This window comes from Sinocyclocheilus grahami, unplaced genomic scaffold (assembly GCF_001515645.1).
Source record: "Sinocyclocheilus grahami isolate Dianchi unplaced genomic scaffold, SAMN03320097.WGS_v1.1 scaffold15.1, whole genome shotgun sequence".
Taxonomy (NCBI): Eukaryota; Metazoa; Chordata; class Actinopteri; order Cypriniformes; family Cyprinidae; genus Sinocyclocheilus; species Sinocyclocheilus grahami.
The window spans coordinates 2,037,940-2,058,329 of record NW_015505194.1 but is presented as its reverse complement, the minus strand read 5'-3'; the positions used below and the strand labels follow the sequence as shown (position 1 = coordinate 2,058,329).

The following is a 20,390-nucleotide window of genomic DNA, read 5'->3' as shown; positions in this document are numbered from 1 at the left end:
TATATATATATATATATATATATATATATTTCTCTGCCTATACCGATAGCTGATTATTCAGAATGATAGGCTATCTGCCCAATACTGATGCCGATACCGATTTTATACTCCTGATACTGATTTTCTTAAGGAAGAAAATCTCTTCTAAACGATGCTGTTAGCTACACAGGGAAGTCTATCATTTGGCACAGTACTATGATATTAAAGGTTAAAATTATAAATAGCTATTATATTCAACTGCTATTTATTTTCAGATATCATAATTACACTCAAATAAAAACTAAAATGTCTCTTTACAACTCATTTGCACATAGGTCTTACAGATTTATTCAAACGTGCATATATAATTGTAAGTACAAAAAAGCTCCTCTTAGTTATTGTTTTATAGCTAACTAATGAATGGTGAACAGTGGATAACTTTGCTGAGGTAAATGCCACGTTAAGTGACATACTGTTCACAATCTGTTTTATTGCATCTTTCCGCGGTTGAAACACTGATTGAGCGATTACATTAGACATTATATATTTTGATAAGCTATACTGTATCTTTCAAGCTTCAAGCTCTTTACTATTATTGGATGGGAGGCACACTACAAATAATGTTTGGTGTAAGAGAAAAACTGTCAATCTGGCAACTGGAACTACGGGTGACTCATAGGGTCAAATAAAGCCTGCTTTTAATGTCACTGTTTTAATGCGTTATTGTCACGTTAATTTTGACAGCCCTAAATTCATCAGAGAGATTTTCTTAACACACAGTATGAGTTGCAGTCTGTCGTGTTTTTCCAGTGTTACAATGAATTCTGTGACCACCAAATTATGTGACCTTAGTAGGTACTGTAGTGAGGGCAGGTTTAGGAGCAGGTTGGCTCAATACAGCGCCTATATGATCACATAATTTGGGTGGGTCACAGAATTTGGTGCAACACCGCCTCCTTTGATTGACAGGATATAATCGGCCATGATCAGCGGATGATTTTGAATGATTATGGCCGATAGTAATATAAATTGCTTTTATCGTCTGATACCGATTATTGGCCGATACATCAGTGCACCTCTATAATGTGTGTGTGTGTGTGTGTAGTCATGGACAAAAATATTGGCACCCCTGCATTTCTGTCAGATAATGCACTATTTCTACCAGAAAATGGTTGCAATTACAAAATAACAAAAGCAGAGAAAAAAGCCAAATCTGAGACATTCTACACAGAACTCCAAAAACGGACTGGACAAAATTATTGGCACCTTTTCAGAATCTTGAGTAATAATTGTATTTCAAGCATGTGACACTCCTTTAATTTGTAATTAAACTCACCTGTAGCAATTAATGTGCTGGCAATACAGAAATCACACTTGCAACCAGTTAAAATGGGGAAAAGATGACACAACCTTTGTGTTGTGTGTCTATATGTTCCACACTGAGCATGGAGAAAAGAAAGAGTAAAGAATTGTCTGAGGATTTGAGAATCCTAATGTTCCTCTGTCCACTGTGCGCAACATTGTCAAGAAGTTTACAGCCCATGGCACTGTAGCTAATATCCCTGGACGTAGACAAAAGAGAAATTGATGAAAGATTGCAACGAAGGATTGTTCAAAGAGTGGATAAAGAACCTCGGTCAACTTCCAAACAAATTCAAGCAGACTTGCTTGACAGGGTACAACAGTAACAGCTTGCACTATCCATCACCATCTGAATGAAAAGGGACACTATGGTAGGAGACCCAAAAGGACCCTGCTGCTGACACAGAAACATAAAAAAGCCAGACTGGAGTTTGCCAAAATGTACCTGAGGAAGCAAAAGTCCTTCTGGGAGAATGTCCTGTGGACAGATGAGACTACAATAGAGCTTTTTGGTAAAGCACATCATTCTTCTGTCTTCAAAGAAAAGAACACTGTCCCTACAATCAAACATGGTGGAGGTTCACTGATATTTTGGGGTTGCTTTGCTGCCTCAGGCACTAGATGTCTTGACTGTGTGCATGGCATTATGAAATCTGAAGACTACCAAAGAATTCTGGAGTGCAGTGTCAGAACGCTGGGTCTCCATCAGCAGTAATGGGTCTTATAGCAGGACAATGACCCAAAGCATGTTTCAAAAAGCACTAGAGAGTTCTGAAGTGGCCAGCAATAAGCCCAGATCTAAATCCCATAGAGCACCTGTGGAGAGATCTCAGAACAGCAGTTGGGCGAAGAAGCCCTTCAAATCTGAAAGAGCTGGAGCAGTTTGCAAAAGAAGGGTGGTCCAAAATTCCAGTAGAGAGCTGTAAGAAACTCAATAATGGTTACAGGAAGCGATTGATTTCAGTTATTTTTTCCAAAGGGTGTGCTAACAAATATTAAGTGTCCATAATTTTGATCAGTCCATTTTTGCAGATCTGTGTAGAATGTCTCAGATTTGGCTTTTTTTCTCGGCTTTTTTTGTGTTGTTCCAAAGAAATAAACATGAGAATACCAAAGCATTTGTAATTGCACCAATTTTCTGAGAGAAGTAGTGCATTATCTGACAAATGTGGGGGTGCCACTGTATATAGGCTTACTTATAAAAAGGCTTACTTATATTTGTCTCCACATGTTAAATTGTTATAAGAAAATGACGCATTTCACCTTTAAATTAAATTTGTTAATGCTTGAAATAATGCTTGTTAGTTTTGTTCCTTTCGAATGAGATCTGAAGATGCTTTCAGTCTGTCTACATGATCATAAATGCCGTCATCATATACACCAGGGAAACAGACACAGCCCTTTAGCACTCCTGGTTTCAGATGGATGATGTGGGTCATTTATCCTTGCATTCAGGCACCTCTAAACACCGTGGGCAAGAATCTCACACACAATCAACAGACTGAGTCAGTGGCATTACTGCAATTATCCAATTAGCCACCACATGTATTAGTCAGTGTGCACCTACACCTTTTGAGCACATATGGCTGTTGAATGAGACTCCGTGGTGCTGCTTAAACCTTCTTCACACATAGCAGACAGACACAGGGAGGGGCTCGAGAGGGTTAAATTAAATATATGCTCCAGACTTTATGCAAAATGCTTTTCTTTTTTTAAATCTTGCGAAACAGATTGAATGTACAACTAGCACAGGTGATAAGAGAGTGGTTTTATTCCTCCATGTTGTCTGTCTTACTCCAGGTCTTCCAAACCTTCTGATACGACCTCCATATGTTTGGTTTTGGGTAGTGGTGCCTAGAAAAGGTGTGTTCCTGACCTGAAGGTTGTTCCAAAAGTCTCAGTTGGCCATATTTTACAGCAGCATACATGTGTCCCTCATGGAGAAGGCAATCCCAGAATGCATTACATTTAATATGTTTTATTTAATACTGAAAAGTATCTATAAGATAATTCATTGTAATTAAAAAAATATTTAATGATACAGTACCCTGCAAAAAAAATGTAATATTTAAACATTTATATTCCTAAGGAGAATTGTCATGTTTTGATTTGTCTTGTTTTACAGCAAAACTACATTCGTTTTTTTTCTCTCAGTGTAAAACAAGTAAAAAAGCCAATTAATTGTATTTCTGTATTTTCTGTAGAATGTATTTTATGCTTAATAGAGTACATTGTCATTCTCTGAAGATTGACATGAAATAATACTCAGGGGGAAAAAAGTATATATATATATATATATATATATATATATTTAGTGAGCCCTAAGACAAAATCTAGTTGTGATTTTTGTTGAGAATGATATTTGTTACATCAGATTTTATGGTGCATAGTGTAATATAGTGATAATATGGAGGGGAAACACTAATTTTTATTAAGAGGACCACACATGCAATTTGGTGCAGTTGCTGATATTTACATGGCCAAAAAGTAAGGTGAAATTCTGATAGATTGGAATATAAATCAGTGTTTTAGAATTTTGTATTTCAAATATGATAGAACACCAAAATCTATTAAAATCAATTGCGAATCGAGCCACCCATGCTATTTGTGTTGAGTGCAAAGTTGCTGCCTATGTAGAACGTTCAAAAATATCACCAAGATGGCTGTGATTGTGGTGTACCATGGTCAATAATCTTCACCAGAAAGGTAATGCTGGTGGACCTGGTGGACAAAGCGAACAGCATAGCTATGACAGTCCTAAAGCTAGACCAGCCAGAAATTCATACTAGTCTATGCTGGTCCTTTCAGCAGGGAACTTAAAGAGGGACTCGTGTTACAAAGGTGACAAGGAGGTGCTGGATAAAGTAGCATTTGTGTGGATGCTTGCGAACCATCTGCGCCCGCTCCCCTTCTCTCCAGCTAAGCGACTGCACTGCAGACTGTTAAAGACCTGGGCTTTCTTCTCATATCTGAACCCTGCACTAACGCCCTTTCTTTCTATCCCTGCCTCATTCTCTCTTTCTCACTCTTTCCAGCTTTGCTTTTAACTCCACACTGGTGGAGACTGTTTGTTGACACTGAGGCATATCGACAGTGATGTGTGAATGACAAACCGTGCTGTGGGTTTCTCTGCTTTCCTCCTCCTCCTCTCTCTCTCTCTCTCTCTCTCTCTCTCTCTCTCTCTCTCTCTCGCACGATCTCTTTTTCGCGCTCCTTTTCTCCCTCTTTCTCGCACTCATTTTACTCTCTCTCTCACGCCTCTTAGCCCCCTCTTCTCTCTCTCTCTCTCTCTCTCTCTCTCTCTCTCCATCTCTGCGAGATACATTATTCAAGCCAGGCAGTTAAAGTAGGTCACACCGCCATAGCCTTCAAACACGCCTGGATCGGGGAGGTAGCAGAGGCATGTGCACACACACAAATATATACACACAACACATTCTCTCACACACAGAGATGTTGTCTTCTCCAACTCCCTTGTTCTGAATCTTCACCAAACCACTGATTGATGTGTGAAATTCAGTAGCACAAAAGCAGGGCAATAGCGCAGGCATGAGAGGGTGTGTGTGTGTTTGTGCATGTGGAATCTCCATTCGCTGCAAATAGAGGGATGTTCATTTGACTACAGCGAAGAAATTATAAAGGTTCTATCTCTGTTCTATCTATCTATATGTCTCTCTGTCTGTCTGTCCATATATCCATCGATCTGTCTATCCATTCATCCAGTCATTTCTATCCATCTGTCTATCCATCCTTCCCTCTCTCCATCCATCCATCCATGCCTATTTTATCAATCCGTCATCCATCCATCCATCTATCCATCAATCCATCTCTATCTATCTATCTATCTATCTATCTATCTATCTATCTATCTATCCATACATCCATTCATGTCTATATATCAATTTGTCATCCATCCATCCATCCATACATATCTATCGATCTATCTATCTATCAGTTTGTATATCCTTCTATCATCCATCCATCCATCCATCCATGTCTATCAGTCTATCCATCGATCTATCCAACCATCCATCTATTTGATCTGCTGTTAACATCTTGTCAGTGTCTAAGTGTATATATACAAATACTGTATGTATGTATGTATATATATATATAGGTGTGTAGGTGTGCATTTCTTATGTAATCTGTACACTTAAAATAAGAATAACACAGACTGAAAGAAACACTTCACATACTTCCACAAAGAAGACAACAATTTGTTCTGTCTAACATTCACTTCCTGTTTACAAAGCTTCATATGCTTTCTCCAATACCATTCACAGTAGAACCGAGCCAACACAAGCTATAATCATAAGAACGCAATATGGTCGATGAAACAGACATAGGAAGACACTCACACACGTATCCAAACACACACACACACACACACACACACACACACATACAATGGAATGCTAAGACCAGCACATGTCACTCTCACATGGTATCCAAACCCAAAGCTGATGATAGCAGTTCGGTGAATGGATCTGAACCACCCTGCCTCAACCAACAACTCACACCTCTGACACACTCTACCCTTTCTTTCCACCTCTCTGCAGCAAATGAGTGTGAGAAACGCTCCCTCCTCTCTCCTCCATCATCATCTCTCCAGCAGGCCATCTGTCAGCGCTAATGAATGCACACTCATTTGCATGGCTGATGAGCGCTCCTCATTTGGCGCAGCCTGAACGGAAGGTCGCGTTCTGTCGCTTCTGCAACAGCAAATTTTGGCAGCGAGCGAGGAGAGAGAGCGAGAAAGCGAGTCAGAGACCTACAGAGAGATTAATGATGAAGGAGACGGCGAGAGGAAAGGGAAAGAATCGTGAAAACAGATCCATAGAAGATCTATATCTTTGTTACAGACCGTTTTTTACACGCCTCCGTTAATTTATATTCGTTATGCGAGTGTTGCTTTTCTCATATACTTCATATATGTATTTCTATGCATGTGCTTATCTAAGTCACTGCGAGTAGGCCCATGTGTATGTGTGTGTATGTGCGTGAGTGTGTCACAGCCCTACACACCGTCTGTGGAAATAAATCAGCTCCTATGAGGCTTACCAGCCTATCACAATGCATTTGTCTCTTCCACTAGGGAAGACATGTCTGCACCCCTCCGTTCCTCTCCCTCGCTGCCTCAGCTCTTTCCCTTAGCGTGTATGTGTATGTGTGTGTGTGTGTACATGTCTCCTTCAGTCTCCTCTCCTCCCAGCCTTCCCTGCCTTTCTCCTTTAATTACCACTCTTTCCTCCCTCCACCCACTCCGACCCCCCTCCACCCCCAAATCCCTTGCTCTCCGTGGCAGAGGCTGCTCTCGTTCCCCCTGCCTCTTTCCGCCTGTCTCCTCATTTCCCACCACAATGCCGGTTTCTCCTGGTCCTAGAGCTGTGTTTTTCAGTTTCTTGGGTTTAGGATTAAGATTTTGATTTCTGATCCCATCTCCTGCAGAACGTCGAGATCTGTTGGATAGGAGGGTCTAGACAGGCTCCTCCAAGCACTGCGGCTATACGAGAGCCTCGTTATTGGTGTGATTTGAATGTGTGTGTGTGCACGAGTTTGTGTGTATGCTCACAACTGCGGAGTCTATCGATCGGTCTGTTTTTCCAGGCAGGCAAGGCGTAGGCCATTCTAAGAAACCCACTACGGCACATGCACATTAAACGACGCTTGTCGTATGTTCCCTGCTTTAAGAGAAAGCCGGCAACATGCCTTCATATTCTCAATGGTTAGTATTACTTGTGAATACTGAAAGCGTAGACATGGGTTTTGGGATATCAGCCAAGTACATATGCATTTCGTCTAATGGGAGTCTGCTCTCATATGCGTAATTGCCACAGGGTTGCATTTCACAGTGACCCCACTCGAGCAATGCCCATGAGGAACAGCACCCTTCACGCCTGTCCCCAGCCCCAGCATTTTAGACACTCTCCCTTTCAATTAATTAGCTTCTCCATTTTCTGTTGGCCACTCTGACATTTTCCTGCTGCTAATTCACTGATTAAACCTATTAACGTGATTAGGGAGGCATTTCCAAGACAGCTGCCATTATATACGCCATGCCATTGAGAGGCAACCAGGCTGCCTTGTTTTTGTGTGTTTTGCTTGCATGGGTAGAGAGAAGACTGGGGGGAGGGAATCTGAGATGAACTGCAATCTCTGATTCATTTCAGCACCAGGAGCTGTCCAGTAGGTCCTTCATTTCAGCACCAGGTGCTGTCCAGTGTTTCCCCTTGTTTCAGCACCAGGCGCTGTCCGCTTGTGTTTCAGCACTTGAGGATCTCCAGATTCTGCAAATAATACATAAAATAACAATGTTAGTTGTCCTAAATTGCTTTAAAAATCCTGTCAAATTGGTTCAAAGGTTTTGAAAAGCACTGGAATTTCATGTTCATCTTTTTGTCTTGGTTTTGATTAAAAATAGAACCCAGCTAAATCAATTGAGATTTTATTGAAAGTGTTCATAAATTAAGCCATTGTCAGCAGGGATTTAAAGCAGACGTAGCTGTTGTGTACCACAGTGTTTGCTTAATTTTCAATGAGGCACATTTTACTGGCACATTATTCATATTCTATATCAAATACAGACACCCACACTGCTGCACACACTAGCGTGCTCATATGGCTTTGTAGACTTTGTAGTCTGTGGGGAAAGCAGAGCAGGGAGTGACTAGAAACAGACTGTCTACAGCTGAATATGGGAGAGACCGATTAAGGTTATACATTTCCAGCCTGTCCTTTGTTCTCTGGCTTCGGGCAGACTGGGTTTGTTTATTTTGTGATAAAGTTTCTTCTTCCTTTTGTTTTTGACCCAGCAGCATGTACATCTCCTAAGCCAAGGGTCCATGCTGTCTGTCCATGCTGTCTGTCCATGCTGTGTGTCGGTCAGAAGAGGTGGGTAAGTCTGGCTCTGCATGCTCTACACTCGCTGCTGCTGCTGCTGCTGCTGCTGCTGCAGTGTCAGTGTCGCGTCGCTTCTGTAGACCGGCTCACACGCTTCTCTCTCTACCGCCTCACACATTCTGCTCACAGCTCCCTCCCTACACTCCAACTCTCTCACTCCCCTCCTCCCTGTCTGTCTGTGTCTCTCCCTCCCTCCCTCCCTTCCTCTCTCTCTCTCCCCCTCGCTCTCCCGCTCTTTCTACTGCCTCTCCAGAGCGGCTGCAGTTCCCTGCTTCTCCACTCTCTCTCCCTCCATCTCTCCAAGTGCTGGCGGAATACCGAGCTCAGACAAAGAAAGCTCAGGAGAACGGAGGAGAGAAGTGAAAGAGTGTGAGTTGAGGGACAAAATAAAGCGCTTTAAAGAGAAAAAGAGAAAGACGGGTGCAGACTTTCAGACCTACGGTGTGTGAGGATACAGAGAGAGGGAGAGAGAAAGACAGTGTCGCCATTTCAGTAGGTTTCACTTTGTTTACTTCTTGTTCTTCTTGTTTTGCCATGCTGGCATGTCGTGGCCTCATAATCTATGTTCATTTACGAACAAGGAGTTCGCATGTTTGTCTGCGTGTGTGTGTATGTTTGAGAGAAGACATTCTAATGCATTCATGAAGACATCACTTTTGCATTCCAACACACAGGACTGCAGAGTAGCTGTCTGGGAAAGTAAGCTCCGCTACCTCTTTGCCTTTCGAACTGCAATGCTATAGCTATCTGACGGACTAGTGGTTGTTCCCAACTACATATGTGCATGACACTCAATAATTAGCATCCAAAAAATTTATTTTTCACCCAAGCCTGACAGTTTTTTCTTATGTAATACTTTTAAGCAAATCGTGATTTTGAATGCTGTTCCCTTTTGGCTAATTTTGCATGTTTAGGAGCAAAATTACAGGAGTGTCTTACATATTTTCACCTCAGGAGAATGACTGTGTGACTCAGAAAGTTGAGTGATTATGAAGTTGAATGTGAGTTGCGGCAGGGCTTTGCTGGATGGGGGTGTTGTAGATTTACCTGTGGAACAAAGAGAAGATAAGAGGAGAGTTGCTTGTACAACTGGGGCTCATTAACAGCTACTGGTAATGCAGCCATAGGTGTGAATATATTGTTATATAATGTCAACCAGTGACATGCCATAGGACAATTTGATTTGTATACACTGGACTTCCATCATAGAGAGTTAATTTTCCTTGAGAGTTATTTTTTTCTGTTTCCTGGATTCAAATATTTTCTAATGATATTATTATTATTATTATTATTATTATTATTATGGAATTCTATCATGGAAAGATAGTATTTTTTTCCTGGATTAAAATATTATCAAACAACAACATTATTAACAACACAACAACAAATAATTATTATTATTTATAAACAATAATAATAATGATAATGATGATTGTTATTATATTATTATTATAGCTGTTATTTGTTATTTATAATGATAACTTTACAATAATTATTAACACTATAATTAATAAAAATTATTATAATAATTTATAATGACCAAAACTTTTTATTATTGTTTCTATTATTTAAATATAATAATTAAACATAACGTTTATGATAATAAACAAAGTTTTAATATTTTGTTTACTTATTATCATAAAACCAACTAATATTAATATTAATTATGATAATTAAACTATAATTTAAAATAAAAATCATTCTTCTTCTTAGTTGGTTGTAAGATTTCCTAATAATACTAATTAATACATTTAAACTGTCTTGCATTGCAAGTCATTTTGGATAAAAGCGCTTGCTAAACGCATAGATGTAAATTAATGTAGATTATCTGGTGTGCGAATCTCACACACAATGATAGATGGCAGTGCATATCGGCATCAGTGATGGAGTATAGTTTTAGAGAAGATTTTGTGCATTATTCATATGTACAAGCATCTGAACGCATTTTTATGCAATGATGGGTGATATTGTTGACTGGGAGTTTCAACTGATCAGAAAGCAGTCATATCTAGTCATAATAATAGCTCAGGAGAAGTTCAAGTGGGAGGTTCTGATCCTGGATCAGCAGTAAGACGTCTCAGCGGGAGTTCAAGAGAGAGCTGTCACACTTATGAATACTGTATATGATATCATTACTCTATAGATAACAGTGCTTGCTGGTTAGGTTAATCTTACAATATCAACATTCTTAGAAATGCTGATATGACAGTGACATATACTTGCGATATGACTTATACTGTGTTTCTGCTTTTTTCATTTCTTCTTTGTGTTCTTGTTTTTCTTTTAGCTCCTGGTTTGGTTTGGGGAACTAACTGGCTAACTACAAGAGATGACATTAGATTATCACAACGCTTCAGTAGAGAAATTCCCATTTAAAGCAGCCTTACTCGTGCGCACTCATGTCAGCAAAGTGCCGCATTTAGGATCAGAACCTGTGCAGGCTGAGGGTAAGCTTGGGTTTGAGGTGGAGAAAGGGTCCCCAGGAGAAGATGTGATTTGTCTGGCTAGAAGCACCATGACCCCAGAGGGTTTCCTTGCCTCGGTGAGCCATTTACACGCTGAGAAAGAGAAAGACAGTGAGAAAAGGACCGGGAGAGGGAGAGGGAAACAGAGAGAAAAACCTTGCCCATTTCACAATTTTACAGGTTTAATGAGTCGCCAACCAACCCCCACCACCCCTTAACCACCCCATGCACACACACAAACACTAACCACTCTGTCTGATGTGTGGCAATGGCACAGATAAAAATAGCATCGTTGGTGAAGGCAGCTTGGGAAAGAACAAAATTTAATTTATGCGGATATTACATTTAATGTAAATGCACATCATCCTGACGCATTATCCTGCAGCAGTTTGTTTTGCTCATTTGTCTGTGACTTTTTAACTGAGTTTGTGTTTTGAGAAATAATTGACTAGTTTTAATATTTTTGTAGTGATGCATCAATACCACCTGCACCTGTTTTTCGTGTTACATTCATTGTAATGTCAGAACTGTACATGTGGGAATCACATTCTAGTCATAATAAGGTAATCGCAATGCTAACAATGCACAATGAGTGTGTTTATATGTACAACAAAATGTTTTCAAAACTCAGCTTGTTATAAAAACCAGATAACAAGAAAATCATGTTTAAGTGACAATGTGTTAACTTATTTGGATATCAGAATGTAAACAGACATGAGCACACTGAATAAGCCGACATTCAGAATGAAACCGATGTAAAATGTAAAAATATATGTGTAGGTTGTCTGGTTATTTAGCATAATTGGCATAAGATTGTGCATGTAAGTGCTCTCATTGGGATACTGTATGAGACAGTGGTATTCAGTGTTTATGCTGTCAAAGTGAGTGAGATTTTGTCATTCCAGCCTACCTGTCAAACTCATGCCATGCTCTGCCAAACTCCTTTCCAATTCCCCTCTGGTTCCAGCAGATGTTACTTCAAGCTGGAGTGAAACTCCTGGACTTCTTGGTGTTAGTATGACACTAACCAAGCTGTTTAATAATAAATTCATGATTTAGTGTTAAAGTTGAAAGCCGTCACACAATCTACTGTGTTCAGTACCAAAAAGCTTACAGAAAGGTTAAGTAGCTCTGATGGTATTAATGGTGGAGTTTTGCGGAATCATGTGGTGCTACAGGAATGTTGTCAGGCTGACAGACAGGCTTTTATTGGCTGATGAGCATGGACACACACATACACACCCAGCAGGCCATTCAGTGTTCACACCATGCTCATTAAGACTGAAGAACCACAATATCTCAATTGCTTTTTTTCCAGTGTATGAATATTTATATGGGAATTTTTGGCTGAATCAATGAATTTGGTGCTAGTGAGCAATGAGCATATGATTCACTCTGCAGTGGTTTGTGATGATGACAGAATAACATAAAGATCATGGTAAGAGTCTTAAGGATATTTTCTGACTCCCGCATTCATAGTGTGTATGCACATTTATTTTTGCATAAACAAAAAGGCAAAAAAACTAAGAAAATATAATTAAAAGCATGATAAAATTTAAAATAAAGAAATTATAATAAGAAATACAGTATTTTAGAACAAATTATTTTCTATATTCAGCCAGTGTAAATATCAGTGTCTCTTATATTTGCTTTCTGAATACTCTAATTAGACATGAAACTTGTGTACATAGAAAAAGTCTTAGATCTTTGAGTTCAGCTCAAGAAAAATGGGGGCAAAGACAAAAGTGTTGTGTTTATATCATATCCAACTACTGAATGCCACAGTTTACCAATCAGAATCAAGAATTCTAAAGTCTATAATAGGCTTATAAACCTTTTCCAAGGAGACTAATATTTCCTATTTCTTGTTGCCAAAGGCCCTACATCCAATCAAATGGTATTTTGCCTCAAATGATTTTGTCATATGCTACAAGCAGCCACATTAATTGGCAACATGGATAGGTAAAATGACCCGCATCTCCAAAAAAAAAAACAATTTTGATCTAGATTATATTAAACATTAAATATAGTACAGTGTTTGGTGACCAATTTAAAATGTAACCAGAATAATTTGCAGAGAGATGCCATGTACTGATAGCAGTATTTATCTGAGAGAAACAAAGGGAGAGAAGGAAATTTTAGATTTAAGTTGTACCCGAAATGACGTAATATACACTATGCACTATGTAGTCTAACGTCTAGTGTATGAATTTTTGAAGATTACTCTGTTGTGTGCATGAATTGTCCAATGTTCCACACTTTGTTTTTTTATTAAATATGTCTATCATCTGTGTATTTGAAATGTAAAATCTCGTAATTTTCTAATTGAGTACACTACTCACTATTTGTATTACAAAATGGCATGGAGCAGTGCAAATTGGGATGCACCTTTGTTCTTCTCATAAATACAGAGTCAATAATTCTCAGCCATATCCAGGAGTCGAATCATTGAATTAAATTCTGCAAGTGAATCTGATCATCGGGAATTTGTAAGACTGGTGGCAGCCACTGAAAACAAGCACTGGTGTATGGACTCACCATAGAGCCACATAGATCCCCCATCCCCATAGACTGCATACACGCTCCAAATCAGTACTGACCTGATTTGCCCATATATGCACAGTGACTCAGGAAAGCTATGGAGCCTGTGTGTTGAAAGCGCAATGCATTCACATGGCTATCTGATAATGGCGATGATTCACTGCAATCGGTGAGAGCATCTCACAACATGAGCTGGGGCCACATATGGAGGCCTATTTCCTGTTGCATTTGCAGACCAGTGGAAGGGACGGGGGAGTAAATGGAGGGGCCTCATCATCTCTCTTTTTGAATGTGAAAAGGATTCCTTTTGTGTGTGTGTGTTTGTGCAGCAGGGGCATTTTCCTTAATAACTAATCTGGGGTGATTACACGAGTTCAGCTCTTAAGAGATCATCTGGTTTCTGCTCAGTCTTTTTACTTTATGTGTTGTTCTAAAAAGAAAGCAGGATGGAGTACATTAGAGAGCTCAAATGGGCATGAGTGGGTATTTTGCGTCTGCAACGAGACACGGGTTGCCGGGGTTGTTGTTGCAGGAGTGTGTTAACAGAATATAAAGCATTCTAAACAGGTGAACAGGTTCTGCTGCCTTGGCATCGTATGAAGATACGGTTCTCGAATTTCCAGAAGATGACAGAAGGATGTATTTTTGTGAAAGTGCTGTCTTAATTGCTTTTTAATGTTTATATAATCAGTCATGCTTCCTATTGTGCTCTGCAAAAATTCATTGTGCTCAATCAATCAGTATTTTTGTCTTGTTTTCCTGGAAAAATATCTAAACATATTTAAAACAAGATCAAATTACTTTTAACAAAATCGCATAAGATATTAAAAAGTATTTTCTAGTTTATTTTTCTTTCCCTACTTGCAAATCATTTTTTTCTTTTCTCATACAATAAACCTAACTTGTTTAGTTAAATTTATGCTTAAAACAATTTGCCAAAGCTGTAATTAAAGTCGACATAGAGTTAAAATTCATAGATTTTCTAAATGCATGTTATTGTGAATGATTCATCTGTGCATGTTTCACTTTTTTAAAAATGTTTTGACCTCGTAATTTTTTATCAGAATATCATAACCCAATTTTGGTGAAACAACAGACTTCTCTCTGGTGACGTATGTCGGACTTCTCCAATAATTTGTTTCCACTTCCTGTCACTTTCTTAAAATCGACTGCAAGCTTGCATTCAGATCATCCTCCATACAATCAACAGCCAATGACTAGAACCAAGTCCCACCCTAGATTTTTTCTTTAGTTTTTTATTTTTATAATCTTCTTCCCTCAGATGATACAATATGGAAGAAAATATGTTGCAACTTCCATTTCATCGCAATTTTTAGATTAAGATGTTTTTTTTGCAATGTTTGTGTGTGAAATGATATCCAGGATCAATAACGCTGCTCTGTTCATCTCTGATATTTTGTAAATAGGTCTGAAATTATGAATTTTAGCAGTTTTGCTAGTCTGCCACAGTTGGTCCGGTCTCTATTCTGACTAAGTCATGTACGCACTGGTGACATCTGTGTTCCATCTGTCGTTCTCACCTTCGGTTGTCATTGTCGACCAGCCCTGTGAAAAGTTACATAACAACATCATATAACAGGGCTGGCACGAACCTTCAGTAGAGCATCACATTTTGCCTTTACCAACTAACTATGGGGATGTTTATATAGAACGTATAGCAGCACACACACACACACACAAAGATGGTAAGGAATGACCAGTCAGTAAATTAAGGAGCTGGCTCTAGGGTTTCTTTCCAGACACTGTTTGGGAGTATCGGACAGAGAGCTCATAGAATGAGTCATGAAGTGGGAGAGCTGTTATTTTTAATACACGCGCGCTCACGCACACACTCCGCCATGCCTCACACAGGCTTCTATGCAATTGGCTCACTGGGGACAGTCCTGTGATGGAAGACGTGAGGCAACACCTCCATTAGAGTCCAGTGCAGGCCCTTCAGCACAGTGACTCAGCTAAAACACACTGCTAATTATTCATTAGGGCCAAATGTGCCTACAGTACACAGCCTGCGCACAGCTCTAAGCACACCGAACAACATCATATTCCCTTTTCCCACATACACGTTGCCGTAGATATGGGTTTTTAACAAGATGAGTAATTTTTGTCATCCTTTGGTAAAGGAGAGCTAGATGAAAATGGCTCATTATTGCAATTATTCATTATAGGGAAGCAGGAGAGAGAGAGAGAGAGAGGGAGAAACAGAGAGTGAGAAGGAAAGAGAGAGAGAAAGGGAGCCTTGGCTGGTGGTAATTAAAGCACGTTCTTCTCGATAGGACGCAGCGGAGGTCTGGCTGATTGCTCCATGGTTTCTCCGTCTCTGAATGTGTTGTGAATGAGACAGACAGGAGCACGAGCACTGCATGCTGATTAAAATCATATTTCCTCTCCATCTCAGCTCAATCTGCACTGATTTGCCTCACTGATTAGAATTCGCTGGTGACAAAGCTGGAGACAGAGCCCAATGCAACATATAACTAATCACATTCCGGCACTGCACCGAGCTCATAAAGATGGGGAGAATTAGTACTCGTACGCTTTTGGACAGATGTGCGCTGAACCGAGCCTGGAAAGACTCATTAGTTGACAAAGAGCACTTTGGACAGCTTGGACACTTTGGATGGGTTTGGTTATAGATGTCAAACTCTCATGTGGTTTGGTTGGCTGCAAGCTGATAAAAGCTCAAGCTCTATTCCAAAACCTACTCCCTGTCTGCTGATTAGATAGGTGCCTTAACTGTAAGTGAGTGATTTGAAACACCACGTAGGAAACAAGGCATGCGCCACATAGATGGTGCTCTATGCAAAAAGACTTGACTATATGAGAGACTCAACTCACGATTGATTTCAGGCAGCGCCAGAGAATATTCGGGGGAAAAATTCGGCAAAATCATGACTTTCGGCATTACATGACTTCTATTTATAATCAAAATATGTGTTGCTTCCTCCACCATCTTGATTTTTTTCCCTCACAGTTGTGTCAGCTGCATTCAGTTTTCAAGTGGATTTGGAAATACCGTATTCAAGAGTTTCCAGCATTTGAATGATCAAGGGAAGTCATATTGGGAAATTCAAAATTCGGAAGATTATACCAGAATTGCAGAGTGGAGTGACGTGTCGATGTGAAATTGGCTTTGTGACTTTAAATAAGTTTGATTGTGAATGGTAAAGAATGAGTTTGCATTTATGTGTGAAAGTTTATTTGTGAAAGAGCTTATAACCAACAAATGTAATGTTGATGGCTCATCTTTGACGGTTTGCATTTATGAAATGACAGTAATATAAAAATGATTATTATTTTTCCAACTTTTCAATGCATGGCATGTCGAAAAAAGGGGTTGCCCTATAGCTTGTATGTTTTTTGAACTTCCTGTTCGCTTCGGAAATCATACATAAGACGATATATATTCACTTTTCTTCATCAACAGTACACAAAATACCAAACTAAATTGTGCAGTCAACATCCACAAATTCATCTTATTGTAACAAATAACAATTTTGTTTCACAGTAATTGACATGATCCCAATAGGCTCGTTAAGGCTGACGTCACATATCACGGTCTCTGGGTCTAAATGCTTTTTCAAATCCCAAAAGCAAACAGTATTTGAAACATCATGACAAAGAGATTCAGAAGTCTGGTATCTTCGAAATTAACTGGTAAATTTGGCTAATTTTTAAGAACTCATAAATGCAGTCATTCTGGCATGACTTGAGTGCTGCATAAGCTTGTCGCAATGCATTATGGGATTGCTTCTGCAAAATGTGGTGAAAATAAATCTACTTTTTGGAATGTGTCTAGGATTAAAATGCAGCCTTCATAGGCAGCTCAATAGGTTTTGGAAGCATTTGCCTTGAATTGTCAGTGGCTTTAAAAATCATAGCAAAATTTAGCTTCACAAACCTCTTAGACGCTCTTTGGAATGGTTTATTTTTTTAACAGACATGGGTTTCCAGCTTCTCTGAGCATAACTTCATGTGTTCGTGTGTGAAATACACCTATGTGTAAGAACTGTCCGAGCTGTGCACTATCCCAAACGCACACGAGAACACATGCACTCACCAGCTGCAGAGGTAAGGTGTGGTGGAGCCCAGCAGGCTGCTGTAGTGTAGAGGAGGAGATGGAATTAGCAGGTATGGCGTAAAAGCGGCCAGATCAAGCTGCAAGGTGCCCTGCATTGTGAACAAGCTAAGCGCTGCAAAGTTCATCATGACATTTTCACCTCCATTATGTGTCATAGGACGGCATTTGTGCTGTATTTAATAGAGGTTTGTGTGTTTTTCAGTGTGTGCTGAAAATGCTTAGGCTAGTGTATCAGATTTTTCTGTTATTTTGTTCTGAATTGAGTTTTTTGTTTTGGTGTAATTATTAAATAGACTTTAAATAAAAGTGACAGAAATTCAGGGTGAAATCTTCCGCAAATCCTGGAATAAAAGTTGAAAAATTGAACACATTTGAATGCAGCCATTAGCTCTCAGCTAGTCATTGCTGGTATAATTTGATGGGTAACATGCGATTTCTTCCTGTCAGACGATTCTGGCAGTCAGGGTGCACACGTCTCCTCCGGGCCTGACACCAACTTAGGTTGTCGAATGAGGGGCCAAAAGCTATTTTCCGCTGAACTGCTCCTCTGTCTCTGAGGATGTGAAGTCTCAGGAAGCCTTTGCCTTTCCCGTCACTGGGAGAGAGGACTTCTGGTGCCTCCGTTGCCATTGACGACATGTTGGTTGGATCCCACACGGTTGCCAGGCATCATTAAGACCTGATAGCACGGGTTTCTCTCTCCATAAGCAAACCTCGAGAATGGCAGGGGCAATTAAAGCTCTTCTCAGCCTGATGGAATAGAATGAGGCCCCAGGAGAGAGAGTCAGGAGTCAGAGAGGTAAAGAGAGAGAGATGGAGAGGGAGGCATTGTTCTCCAGCCTTACCTTTGATGAGGATGTGATAGAGTGCATCAGGGTGAAAGATGGGTTTGTTTTATTGTTTAGCGCAGAGTGTCTTCGTGGATTGCATCCATGCCATGCACTGTATGGGTTGACTCTGAGCTCTGAGAGCCCTCAATGCAAGGCCATTTGTAGATTAGCATCGAGACTGTTTCCATTAGTACTTAAATTAGGAAACTTACGAGAAATGTCCTCAGAGCTCGGGTGCCATCTCAAATGTGCCAGCCTATGTTTTGAAGGAAAGGAAGCATCTTCTCAAAATACCCGCATTTATGGGCCGCTGATGTAGTTGTAATTTCAGCCTGATCCAGGTTTCTTGCTCACATTCTGCTTATAACCTATGGCTTCATGGCTAGTCATGTAACTAATAATGAAAAGCTCTACTGTTCATGTGCTCTGATTCTAAATGAGGATTGGAAAATGCGAGCAGCCCACACTCTCCACTCTGTGCAGTGATTGGAATTCTGACTAGACTCTTTGCAGGCATCTGCATTACATGTGCACACACATACACTCACAAATTTGCATTACCGTCACATTCACACCGAGTGAGTCACACCGACTGATAAGGTAGAGCAGAAGTCTAGACTCTTTGAAGCGTTTGACTAAATATACCACCGTATTGAGCGGCAACACATTTTCCAACACTGACCATCGGATTTTATTATCCAGCAGACAATTGGATGCCTTTAAACACAATGGATATAGCATACTACCGTGCTACTCTTGCTATATCTGTGATATATAATATGTATACTGTGCTTAGCTTGCATAGGAAACACAAATAACCTACTACAATATATATGCCAAAATTAGTAGTATTCAGCAATACATGTTGTGTGGAATGCAGTATGCCACAATGCAATGTCATGTGACACTGAAGACTGGAGTAACAGCTGATGAAAATTCAGCTTTGGATCAAAGGGATAAATTGTATTTTAAAATATACTCAAATAGAAAACAGTTATTTAACATTTTAATAATATTTCACAATATTGCTGTTCTTTATGGATCAAATAAATGCAGTTTAGTGAGCATAAGAGGTGTCTTTCAAAATCATTACTATCTATTACTAAAATCTTAACAACATCTAACTTTTGAACAGTATTGTATGTAACAATCTTTTTCTTTACTTATTAATTGATCAGGCGCCAAATGTTAAGAATTGTATATTAATTATATATGATGTTTTGTATTTAAGAGCTGATAACAATGACAACAATGTAGCATAGAAAAAATAAATAAAAGTATACGCTATATAATGTGCAGTGTTCAGTGCAGATTAGTAAGCAAGCATTCCATACCAAACATAGCCTACTTTTTTTTTTACATGAGAGAATGTGAAATGAATAATGTCTCATGACGTGATTGTTTCAGGGCTCTTGTAGACATGATGCCATCTGAATTGGGGCCAGGCAACAACCAGCCAAGCAAATCTAACAAGTCACACCATATAAATCCGGACCAATCTCAGGGTCACAGACACCAGCGCAGTAACATAACAGACAAACATGTGTCATGAATCGACAGTAAATATGATTTTGGATTTGTATGTGCCGTGGTTTTTTTTTGGACTGTCCAGTGGGGTGATGTTAGGCAGGGCTGAGGGGAAATTAGCTGGAGAGATTGCATACCGAGCCTTGAGGGTTGTAGGGTCATGTCTTTCTGACTAGGTCACTCTGTTCCTGATGACTGGGCATGATGCACACTCACACAAACACACATGCACACACTCTGGTGGGGAAGGAAAGGCTCACAGTGGTGCGGTGCATCTGGAGCAGTTTTTAGATGAATGGGATGTGACAACAGCCCTGCCAAGCGAATGCCTGGGCAAGGTTTTTTTTTTTTTTTTTTTTAAGTTTGACAGAATGCAAAAATAGTGAAGATTCTCTCATTTATACTGGTAAAAGAGAAGATTTCCACCAAACGAACATTTCATCATTAGATTTTTACTTTAAAAGTGTCATTTCAAACCTGTATGACTCTGTGGACTCTTGTGGAAAACAACAGGAGAAATTGCACACAATAAAGAATGATTGTAATTTTGACAGTAAAAGACTGTGAAAATGCTAGACTGTAAAAAATGGTGTGAGCTATCTTCTTAAAAAAATTATGGTAACAATATTACACATAATATTTTTGAGTAGTTTTTAAGGCTTGATTTTTTTTACTGGAAACTACCTG

The 20,390-nt window shown here is 39.5% G+C and overlaps 1 protein-coding gene across 2 annotated transcripts in view; it reads left to right on the top strand.

The window, feature by feature from the left end:
- Window positions 1-8,517: 8,517 nt before the first annotated feature.
- Window positions 8,518-20,390, top strand: part of LOC107601686 (myelin transcription factor 1-like protein) — a 59,489-nt gene continuing 47,616 nt past the window's right edge. The window contains exon 1 of one of the 2 annotated variants that reach the window (XM_016293954.1): window positions 8,518-8,733. The gene's annotated coding sequence lies outside the window, so the exon portion shown is untranslated. Of the gene's footprint in view, window positions 8,734-10,764; window positions 10,784-20,390 lie in introns of those variants that run through there. The other variant, XM_016293960.1, reaches the window with a different exon arrangement.